The following is a 12,003-nucleotide window of genomic DNA, read 5'->3' as shown; positions in this document are numbered from 1 at the left end:
AGGCCTCAACGTAGCCCATAATGACTACAAATTACCACAGTAATTGTACTATACACCAGAACTGATTCATCACCTACAGGGAAGACAGAGTAAAGTTATTTTTATACTGTGTGCCTGCTTTATAATCTACTTTTCTGTAATATATTCTTCTTTACATCAGCATTTCATTGATCTGTTTGCCACAACCTATTTCATACAGTTTTTGAAGTCTAAACTAACTTTTTAAACTTATTACCACCAGTCATTTAGTGACTTGAGATCAAAGTGTTTTTCAGTAAAGGGAAAACCTGAAATGTTCACATCATTATCCAAAGACATAATGAACTAGATGAAGTTTTCCCTATATCACTCCTTTCTCTCTCTTTCATCCCAAACCAATCAGATGATTTTTTTCTTTCCCTCAGCCTCTTTCTTCTGCTCCCAGAACATCAGCTGTGCTAAGCACTGGTTGTAGGGAGTTCCTAACCCCGCCTTCTACTCACAAAAAATAAAACCCATCTTCTCTTTAGTCGTATTCTTTCAGAAATATAGTCTATTAAGCATGTGACTTTCTTTTCTGTGCTCCCAGCTACTCTCTTCAAACTCAATTTGTTCATTCATTTCCTTAGAACACATCCTACCAGCCCTTAGAAAAACAAAACCTCTATTCAAGAGAGTCTGTGTATTTATTCCTTCTCCTCTTCTCCCTTCCACATAAGGATCTATAAAAATAATTCAAATATGAGAACGTATTTAAAATAGACCCTACAAAGAATTCCTGTAATATATTAGGCCTTGAAACACATGCGAGCACCAAACAGGATGTATTAATTACAAAAGGACTAGGAAAATTAAGATTTTTAAAGCATAACTGAATTACGCTCTTGAAGGATTTCTGAATGGAAAAAATTAAAAGGGGCAGGAGAGCCACCAAACTGCAGCTTCAAATTCCAGCAAGTAAACCCATTTGGCAAGAATTTACCAAGGATAAAATTTTCAAAAGCACTCATCTGACTTAGAAGCCTGCTTTCAGAAACTCCTATGTCACCTAAGGGCTTTAAAATTGTTTTACCCTTGGCTATGTGACCAGATGAAATGCTCAATTATTTTGTTCCACATGTGAATTATATTTTAAGTATTTTTCTTTACGGTAAAAAGCTTGAACATCAATTATAACATGCAGTAGCATTTCTCCAGGTCATTACTACAGGAAAATGAGTGACTATCTCACCAAATGTACACAATTTAAAACGTCAGCACTGCAAAGGCAGATAGAGGTAAACTGATAGATCATTTTTTCACATCCAACAAAGATCCTAGCATACAACAGAGTTCTAATTCTTAGAACTGTAAAATAAATTTGTTAAAAAGGTATGTCAGGATGTGTCAGTCTTCACGAAATCAGCTAAGAATAAATTGTAAAGACAGACAAGATGTATAAGCAGGGATACAAAGAACATTTTCTTCCACTAATACTTACCAATCTTCCTCTCACAAAAGGAAGAAAAGAAACAGTGAAGGCATATGCACACTTGAATTCTACTTTAAGGCATATGCACACTTAAGAATTCTACTCATATCCCAAACTTGGAAAGATGGGGTTAATTTGTGAACATTAACAAACGTGCCCAATGGATGTGCAAGAGAACTCTAAGGAAGAGAGGGAAAGATCCAAGTGTTAGGATACAGGTCCTTTAGTGTCTTCAATTCCAGCGAAGTACTGATCACTTCAGGAAATAAGGACCCCTGAATCTTAAATGCTGATAACTTGGCCAGTCTCCAGAATAAAACTTATAAATAAAACCTATTCTAATTGGCATGAATAAAAAGAGACAAAAAGTTAAGTTCTCCTACCAGGCACAGTGAGAGATTAGTTTGTGTGGATCATCAACAACCCACTCCTTCCATAATTAAACAACAGAAAAGAATTCAAACAGATAAAACATAATTGCCACCACTAACTCCTGGCAAAGAAAGCATCCTTTGAAAGGCACAGGTGCGTAATCAGTATCAAAGGCACAACACATAATTTAAGGATGAGCAAACTAATCTGCATGCTTTATACCAAAGGTCTCAGCTGCAGTCAGAAAGAGCCATAGATTTCATTGGACTTAAGTGGTGGCTCACTACACAGAGGAATAAATATAATGAAGATTATGAACAGATAAAAGTCACCTTTGCCATGCTAGCAGTCTAAGTGGTTCTGGATATATATCTGAAAAAGAATCACTTTTTATTTTTTACAGTGGATCGATAATTATAACACATTGACAGTGTTAGCCAGGTTTTCAGCCAATGTGTGTTTAAAATACAATAAGTAGAGGGATGCTTTTAATGCAGCCTTCTGAATTTAGAAGGGATGTATCCATTTTCTGATGAAGGTTAAGTCAAATTGTTTATGTGCATTGCAAAAACGTAACCCTACAATGGCTACCTTTTGTCTGTTTTTCTTTAATGGAAAGGTGTTTAACAGTTTGTTATATGACTCTCCACCTACCTGCACATATACCTCCTCTCTCCCCCATCCCAGTTTAACGCCATAGTTAATGAAAATGCAAGTCCCAACTAATTTAGGGATTTTCTCAAACCACACCACCAGGAAAGAGTTGAGAAAGAAGAAGGAGTTATCCTGATGATATGTAGAAGACTTAAAGGCTTCCCCCTAAGAAAACGTATTGAGGAGAGTGAGAGAAGGTTAGGATTGTTGAAGGAAGAAGGTGAGCATGGAAAGGAAACAGGATGCAGTGAGTTAGGAAGAGAATCAAAAATTAACCAAACTTAACCAAAAACATAGCCGGTTTGATCCTGGTTTAAATAATTAGTAGAGATCCAAGAAGGCTCTCATTGGTTTGTCATCCAAATTGTTTGCCCATCTTTGGTGAGCTCCTGCTATGCTCAGTCTGAAAAGTCTATAAATCTGGCTGATGTCTAAAATATATTTGGGCCCTTGCTGCAATTTAAGACCACTGCTTCTTGTCCTATCCTCAGGGGTTAATGAGAACAATTTTTCTCCCTCCTCCTTGTAACAACCTTTTATGTACTTGAAAACCGATATGTCCCATCTCAGTCTTATCTTCACCAGAGTAAACACACCTAATTTTTTTTCCAAATCTTTCCTCATAGGTCATGTTTTCTACAGCCTTAATCATTTTTGTTGCACTTCTCTGGACTTTCTCCAGTTTGTCCACATCATTACCGAAATGTGGTGCCCAGAACTGGACACAATAATCCAGTTGAGGCCTACTCAGTGCAGAGTAGAGTGGAAGAATTACTTCTTGTGTCTTGCTTACATCACTCCTGCTAATACATCCCAGAATGAGGTTTACTTTGTTTGCAAGAACGTTACACTGTTCACTGATACATACATAAAATATACAGGCAGGCAGACAGACAAACCATTCACCCTTTACAGAGCATGCACTATGTCTTTTCCTGATAAAGACAAACACAGTACATCATATGAATTGACTTACTGGGCAGATGGTACTGAATCAGATATGCTGTGTGCATCCATAATTTTTTTTAAAAAAATCTCTCCATACCAATTATTAGCAGCATTTACCTAAATCCTGTACACTTGCACAGTTATCACAAGCAGGCTTTGGGTTTTGCTTTGTTTTTAAGTTATGTTTTACTCTGCTGGGTATTTTTAAAATGCCAAATGGTGAAGATCTCAAATGTTGGCCCAGATTAAAAGGGGTCGGGGGGGGGAGGGGATAAATTTTACATGTTATTCAGCAACTTGATTGTTTTGTGAAACTGACTCTGTGAATTGGATCATCCCAGGATATATTTAATGGCAGAGAGACAGGCTAACATCTATAATACTTTCCGTTTGTGTCCCAGTGTGAGTAGAATTTACAACTCTATTCATTAACCTTGTTTTCAAGGAACGCTGTTTTGCTTTGTTTTAATAAATGGTCATGATTTTACAAACCTAAACCACTCTCCTCATTACAGAGATTTTCAATGACTTAATGCTGGACCTTTCCATTCTCAAAGGATTACTAACAACTGCCACAGAATATAATTATCCTCATTCTGTAGCCAAATGAAAAACTTTTGAAATCCGATCTTTGCCTTGGAAGTTAAGGGTCCCAGAAATTAAAAGTTTAAAAGTTCTTTAAAAGTTATTTTGCTCAACAGAAAAAATGGTTATTTATTTTTATTTGAACAACCTCATTACTCAAAAGGCTGAATCAGCTTTATGCTTTAGTAGGTATAATGTGTAGATTATGAAAATCAGGAAAGAAGCCAAAGCAGCTATTGGCTCAATTTGGGAACAAGTCATAAAGAATGCCTGAAAACTAATTTTCTCTTTCAGGGCCCAATCATTGAAGGTGCTGAACACCTCTTGTGAGAAGATGATGGCCCTCAGAGCCTATTGCAAACAATGACATTTGGCTAGTAGAAGAAGCCATGTTAGTTCACCTTTGTTTATGTTGTATACAAGTTGCAATTAACTTTGTTAGCAGTGACCAAAGACCATTGGTTTATGCAATTTATTTAACTACCAAGAGCTGGCTGGGTTCAGATCAGTAGCCTGGAAGGGAATGGCCTCATATCTCAATCACCCCAGGGAACCTTCATATAGAGGACTGTGATTAATTTGGTTTCTTTCTCCCAAGAGCTTTACTGCCTTCATTTTTTGGAGGACAAGAGAAAGAAAGGTTATTACTATGTAGAATTTTCACTCTACACATTAGGAATCTGGCAATTAGTGTGGCAGAAAACTAAATGCAGCCCTTTTCAGATAGGCATTTAAGTTCTTCATATAAAGAAATACATGAGGTTTTGGATAGCGGAATTGGTAGCATAGTGGCTAAAGTAAAAGTCTGAGACTCAGCACTTCTGCCGTCTATTACCGGCACAACAATTGTGGGATTGTGGAGAAATTACCACCTCTGTTCCTCATTTCCTTCATCAACAGAAGGAGCTTAGCGATATTTCTAAACGTGAAGTCTTTCAAGTTAAGTATAGAAGTAATTTGAGAAAGTTACTATACTGGGATTCTGATTTTCTTTACTCTTTTTGCTTCCCTTTAAGTTAATCAACTAAAAATATTCACAGGAATCCTAAACCAGCATCTCTGAGTATAACCACACAAGTAAAAACATAAGTGTGCTCAAGTCCTGTTATATGTAGCAGCATAGCACAATGAGGCTGGCCACACTGGATGACCCCAATGTTTGCATGAACTTTAAGTATGCTGCAACTGTATTCTCTGCTTTGGAAAATATTAATAATGATCTTAATGTCAGTCTCAGAAATAACCATTCATTGGCTATCATGGTTCTGAGATGAAGGACAGTCATACTGTTATCAAGGAAAACATTCAACTGTTAAAATTTAGTTGGCAAATGTTTTTAGTGTAACTGAAAGAGACCATTAGAACACTATTGAGCATTAGAGAATTCTTCTGTAAGTGTTACTTTCCTGTCATTTTAAATTCTACTTATGTTTTATGGTAGGAACTAAGGTCATAATATGCTACAGGTTTAAATAACACAGTTCATTTTAAGCTATGGTTTTTGCCTTCTTTACCTTGACTGGGGAAAAAATATATTTATTTCCTGGCCTTGCCCCTTTTTCAGCCCTTGCAAAGACTGAAATTATATAACTTGTAGAAAGGGGAACAAGCGTCAGATGAAAAAGTTACACATTCTCCCATTTTAAAATCATCTCGGTAAGTTTGGGATATCACAAAAAGGACTTCTTCAGGTACCTTGATATTCCACAACTATTGAACAACAAAGCAAACCACAGGGACATTGGCAGCATTACAGGATATTTTCATTTCTCCAATGCATTACACACAAACAAGATAGTATTCAGCATCAGACATGCGTGTCTTTCTCTACCATTTTTCTTCAACTCACATTAGTCATTGTGGGTACTTGGAATTGTGGTTATGCAGTTGGAAGAGTAACTATAAAAATGCCATCAGGGTTTCCATGTTTATGCACTCAATAACATCCACACCATTTGCTTAGTTTGCTAGGGATTTTTCCCAACAGGCAGCCCTGCAAATTCAACCTAGGAACTTAAATTCAAGCTGTGTTATTTACTTTATGTCATCATTAGTAACAAAGAATCGGAAATTAGCTGACCAAAAAATTTCCTCTGTTTAGCCCTGCAAACAGCAAGTAGATCCACACTTGTTTTCTGTGCGCTGGACTGGCCTATCAGAAAATCTGCTGTTGGGTTCTGAGAGCAGGTAAGGCCACACTCAGTGCTAAAAAAGAAACAGATGTGGGGGTGGTGGGGTGGTCAGAAAGCAGCTGTACAGTGGCTCTCGTGGCTCCTGCCCTGCCAATACTCCCTCTAGCTCCCCAGGTTCTGCAGAGAATCCTACCACACTCAGGTATCAGGGCCCTCCACAAAGATCCTTGCATCCAAGCTTAGCAGGTCAATAGGCTCTTTCCTAGATCAAAGATCAAAATCCATGTATTCTGCTTTAATTAATCCAGTCACTTTTCTACACATTGTCTGTCTCAACACTACTGTAGAGCACAACTCTTCAGGGACTATCTGGTTTCATACCACAGTCTGTCTAATACAAGGATTGAAGGGACACATGGATAAAAGGTAGAAAAGAGAGTTGAGTCAACACTTAGAATGAAGAAAGCCAACACTTGCAAAGGACGGGAGGGCAACTCCATCCTAAACAACAAACAGATTTAAAGCATTATCTTTGTTTGCATGTCTATTGCTTATATATCAGATTAGATTGAAAAAGTAAGAACTTTGGCATCTAAGGGCAAAATATACTCTCTAAAGTATTTTATTTTTTTAAGTTAAAAAACAATTATTTGCATTTATCATCTCCTGAAATACAGATTTTATATAGGCATGCATATTAGATTCACAGGTTTCAGTCTATTTTGCTGTCACTCAGAACTCCAACCAGACAGCTGGATTTTTGAATGTTTATTTTCTCCAATGCAGCCTTTGCAGTTGCACTCAAATGAGTAAAAACAATCTAGATTTCAAATATTTGTCAGTGGTTTTGGATAGAAATATGCAAACATGGAACCATCCAACTAGGCCAGGAACAGTTTGTAATACTTAAAATAATTTCATATTCATGCTAATTGCATGCTTGAATACATTTTAGAACATTTTGCTCTTAAAGAATGAGATCAGTAGATTACTAATTTTATAAAAATTCCTCTTTCCTCAGAGGATTACCTCAATAATGTATTACAGTTGCAGATCATACTTACATAAAAATATTGCATTTTTCCACACACGGGTAGTACCAGTTATAACTGAACTGATCCTTGTCAGCTGTTTCTTATGTATATACACTATCTAGAACAGGGGTCAGCAACCTGCGACATGTGAGCCGATTTTTACTGGCACACTGCTGCCAGCTGGGGTCCAATGGAACTCCAGGCCATCAGCGGGCTGAGCGGGGCCAGCAGCCTGGACCCCAGCTGGCAGGAGCCAGCAGACGGAATCCCAGACCAGCGGCGGGCTAAACCACACAGTCCGCTGCCGGTCTGGGATTCCGGCCGCCGGCCCCTTCCCAGCCGGGGTCCCGGCTGCCAGCCCGGCTCAGCCTGCTGACAGCTGAGTGAACAGAACCCCAGGCCAGCAGTGGGCTGAGTGGGGCCAGCGGCAGGGACCCTGGCTGGCAGGAGCTGGCGGACAGAACCCCAGACCATCAGCGGGTGAGCCACTGCTGGTCTGGGGTTCTGTCTGCCACCTTGCTCAGACTGCTGACAGTCTAGGGTTCTGGCCGCTGGCCCCTTGCCAGCCAGGGTCCTGGCTAACGGCCCCTCTCAGCCTGATGCCGGCCTAGAATACCAGCTGCCCGCCCCACTCACCACGCTGCTGGTCTGGAGTGCCAGCCACCCGGACTCCTGCCAGCCGGGGTCCTGGCCACCGGCCTGCTGCCAGTCTGGGGTTTCATTGGGGGGCCCCTATAAATGTAAAATTTATTACCGGCATTACTAAATTAATGAAGACTTGGCACGCCACTTCTCAAAGGTTGCCAACCCCTGATCTAGAAAATAATCATCCTTGCCTGTTATAAATTTTATTATAGCTGTGTACCAGTGAGAAACATGGATATTGATTTAGCATAGTAATTATTCTCCAGTTTTAATAAAATCAAAATCGGTAAGAGAATATTTAGGGTTCTGAGTAAATTTTAGTATTTTAACTTCCCATCTTATATTTTGTTAGTAAAAAAGGAGGAAGAGAAAGACAAAAGAAAAATAAAATTAAAAAATATGCCCAATTGTGGTGTATGTATTGAAAACAGTTTTCAGGGTTTTGCCAGCATGAAAATGAGTGTCATTGTAAAAGCCTGAATCACCATTCAGTACACAAATATCAGCGATTATAATTTCTTTTTATTTTAATTGACATGGCCTCAGAATGCATATATCCCAGGTTTTATATATATAGGTTTTAACCACATAAACAGGAAGCAAAATCTCTGAGTTACTATAATGTAAATTCTAGTGATCAGGCATTTTACACTGCTGAGTTTGAACTTTTTGTTCTATTCTCATCCGGACTAGTAGCCCTGTTAATTTGTGCATAACAAGCAACAAAATCAGACTACAGATACATGCATACTACAGGGCTATAGAGGAATTAAAAGCAATTTAGGAGCATGAGTTGATTAACTTTCTGTTGGACTGGTTCTCTTAAACCAGTCACGGAGACACTTTTGAAAATCCCATTCATATAGCTCCCACGCAAGGTTTTAAAAAAGATTCCTTCAGAAAGATTTTGGAAGAAAGGCTGTAGGACAGGGAAGGCATTCTTTTCAACATAATTTTTTTTTTTTGCTCCGCATAGCCAGAATGACCCTGAGGATGGGCAGACTGGTGGAGTAGAGGTAGCAGTGACACTTCAGTTGTGCCAGAAGGTTGAGAACTCTGTCAATTTCATCTGATCTTCCATTGTAAGCATTTAAATTGTGAATTTCAAATAGTTCCCAGTTATTATATCATATAAAGTGTCTGGAAAGGCATGAATTGTTTCTGAAATAGCAGTGAGGCGTTTCTGGGTGGACAAAACAGTTTTAAAGAGTCACTTTGTCAGCTTCAGCCCCCACCCTCCAAGTTCTTTGTGGCTACAGCACATATAGCTATTTAAAAATAGCACTTACCAATGCGAGAAGGAAGAAAGAGAAATAATTTTTAGATCTTCCCCTGGAACACTTCCTCGCCCAATTTAACAAAATGGTCTTCATTTTCTAGTTTGTTTTTATAGATTTTTGATTTGGGTGGGGGATGAGTTTCCAGCTGTGCACCACTGGGACTTCATGCACAGTTGTACCTTTCTAGAGAAGCCCAACCTGCCAGTCAGAATGTGGTTTAGCACAATCAGTACGGTTAGATCATCTACAGTTTTAGACAGCATATAAACAGTGTTTTACACTGCTGAATAGTTCAAACACATCCCTAGGCAATTAGTGTAGAAGATTTTCTGTACAAATCAATATTAAAATATATGCCAGATGCCAACTGACAAGTACAGTCCAGTTATTGATTCAGTGGTCTTGGATATTAAAAGCATCTTGCATATAACTTTCTAAATGAAAAACACAATAGAACTGAAAACAGATGAATTGATGTGAAAAGGGAAAAAAACAAAGTTGCACCAAAAAAACACTAATAGCTAAAAATACTCCAATTGTCCCTTCTTCTCAGCAACTTCACATAGGTAATTTATTAGCAGTAATTGGCATGGATGTTTTCCCATATGAGACCTTTGGTTAATAAAAAAGAATAGAACAATACATTGTCAGGGAACCTCTCAGAATATAGTACAAATAATTGTTGATATATGTCAGTGCTATGAAGCTCATAGAACTATTATCTAGATAAAGCAATTGTAAAGTGCCAGCAAATAATGTAATCTAAAGCAGAACAATCTATACAGGACTTTCTTTTGTGCTCAAGTTACCTAAACAGTATTTTCTCAATTTAAAATCCATTCATATAACCTCCCTATTTTCCCTAAAAGAAAATCCACTTGCAATTAAGGTTTTTAGACGTTGTGATAGATAATCCTCCAGGTCACTACTTGGCTTCTTATACTGGAATCTTGAAGATCAAAATTAATTTAATAACACCATATGTAGATGGTATAAGCTGAAAGCTAGTTATAAATATATAATGCATGAACTGATATTTTCTTAGAGCTGCCAAGAAACACTGAAAGTGCAATCAACAACTTACAGAACTACTGTAATACTGAAACTATATTTAACACAATGCTGAATCCCTGAAACCAGTGAATCTATTATTGCAAACCATGCAAACATATGGCTCCATCAAACTGCAATAAAAACATGTTTATGGATGAAACCCTTACCATTCATTATTTTTGAAAGTGAAATCAGTCACTATTTGGTGCTCTCGTTAACATTACGGTTTTGAACTGCCCTTTCTTCCACCATCTGCTTCTTCCATCTGTAACTCTAACATGATCCATAAGCTTCAAATTATTTTCTGCGATGACCTCACCACACATTGTCTGGCTTGTCAGAAAAGGTGCGTGCTCCCATTAAGGGAGAGAGATAAGCGAGTGACTTGCTGTTGCAGCTTCATACCAGGTCAGAGTGGGGACACTGACTCATCCCTCCCCGCAGGTGTCTGGAAGAGAGTGGGGACCATTTATGTCCATGGCAGTGCAGAAAAAGCCCTGTTGGTACTCAAGGCTGATTTAAAGATCCTCTCAGATGCTTCAGGAGGTACAGGTTTGCGAGTATTTTACCAACGTAGCAATGGCCTGAAGGCATAGTGCAGGATATATATAACATTTCTGGATTTTTCCCATTTTGGTGGCAGTGGTCCTTAGGGGAATGACGATTGTTAATAAAAGGGTACATACCATCAATCGCCTGCTCTCCAGATCACACAGGTTATGAGGTTGGTGAGGGCACGTGTACTACAATGTTTACATTTTAACATCTGTTTCTCTTCCAGATATGTGCCTATAGCAATGCTGCAGATGCACTGTCATTTTCAGGTGGACAGCATTTCAGGATCTGGCACCAGCAGCTAGAAGGGAATCCGAATGCCTGCCTCAAGCACTATGAGCCTTGGTGTATGATGTCCGTCAGGGTAGCTGTAACAGGGTGCTGGCCAGGAGGTCCTGAGCCAGGCCTCTGTTAGCCCAGCTCCAATTAAGAAGGATTAATCTGGGGCTGGCTCAGTATGACACACCTTATTGGTGAAAGAGGATCACCTGCGGGCCTTATTAGCCAGGGGGCTATATAAAGCTGGCAGGAAGGAAGTGAGAGGGGGAAAGGGAAGGGAAGGGAAGGGAAGGGAAGGGAAGGGAAGGGAAGGGAAGGGAAGGGAAGGGAAGGGAAGGGAAGGGAAGGGAAGGGAAGGGAAGGGAAGGGAAGGGAAGGGAAGGGAAGGGAAGGGAAGGGAAGGGAAGGGAAGGGAAGGGAAGGGAAGGGAAGGGAAGGGAAGGGAAGGGAAGGGAAGGGAAGGGAAGGGAAGGGAAGGGAAGGGAAGGGAAGGGAAGGGAAGGGAAGGGAAGGGAAGGGAAGGGAAGGGTCGGGTCACAGGTTGTGCATCCCTGCTGGCTGGAGAAGCTAGTTGTCCCCCAGGTTGCTAGTTTACAACTGTCTGTAAATAGAAGGTGGTGGGAGCTGACACTGTTAAAGAAAGAAGCACTGGTGATTGCACTTGGAGGAGGTCTCTGGCTGATTTGTGCGAGGGCCTCATTACAGTAGCACAGAAATCAGTGGCTTCACAAACATTTCGAAGATATAAGAGAAGTTTTAATGATTTGGTGCAATTTTGGGAGCGGGAGAGTCTGTTACCAATATGGCCCATTAGAGAGAAACAGTTACTGCCTGGGACATGGGGCCAGAAAGGGTTACACAACTAGCAGGCTAATTGACCAGATTCAACCTTTAAAGACATATTAATAGATAATGTTTGTATTTTTGTGTGTTTACATATATATTGTTAGAGGTTGACAAGGTAACCAAACAGTTCCTGTCTATTTCTGTATTCTGTTAATTCAGAGATCAAAAGA

The sequence above is a fragment of the Natator depressus genome, chromosome 9 (genome assembly GCF_965152275.1).
Source record: "Natator depressus isolate rNatDep1 chromosome 9, rNatDep2.hap1, whole genome shotgun sequence".
Lineage (NCBI taxonomy): Eukaryota > Metazoa > Chordata > Testudines > Cheloniidae > Natator > Natator depressus.
Note: the sequence above shows the minus strand (reverse complement) of the source record.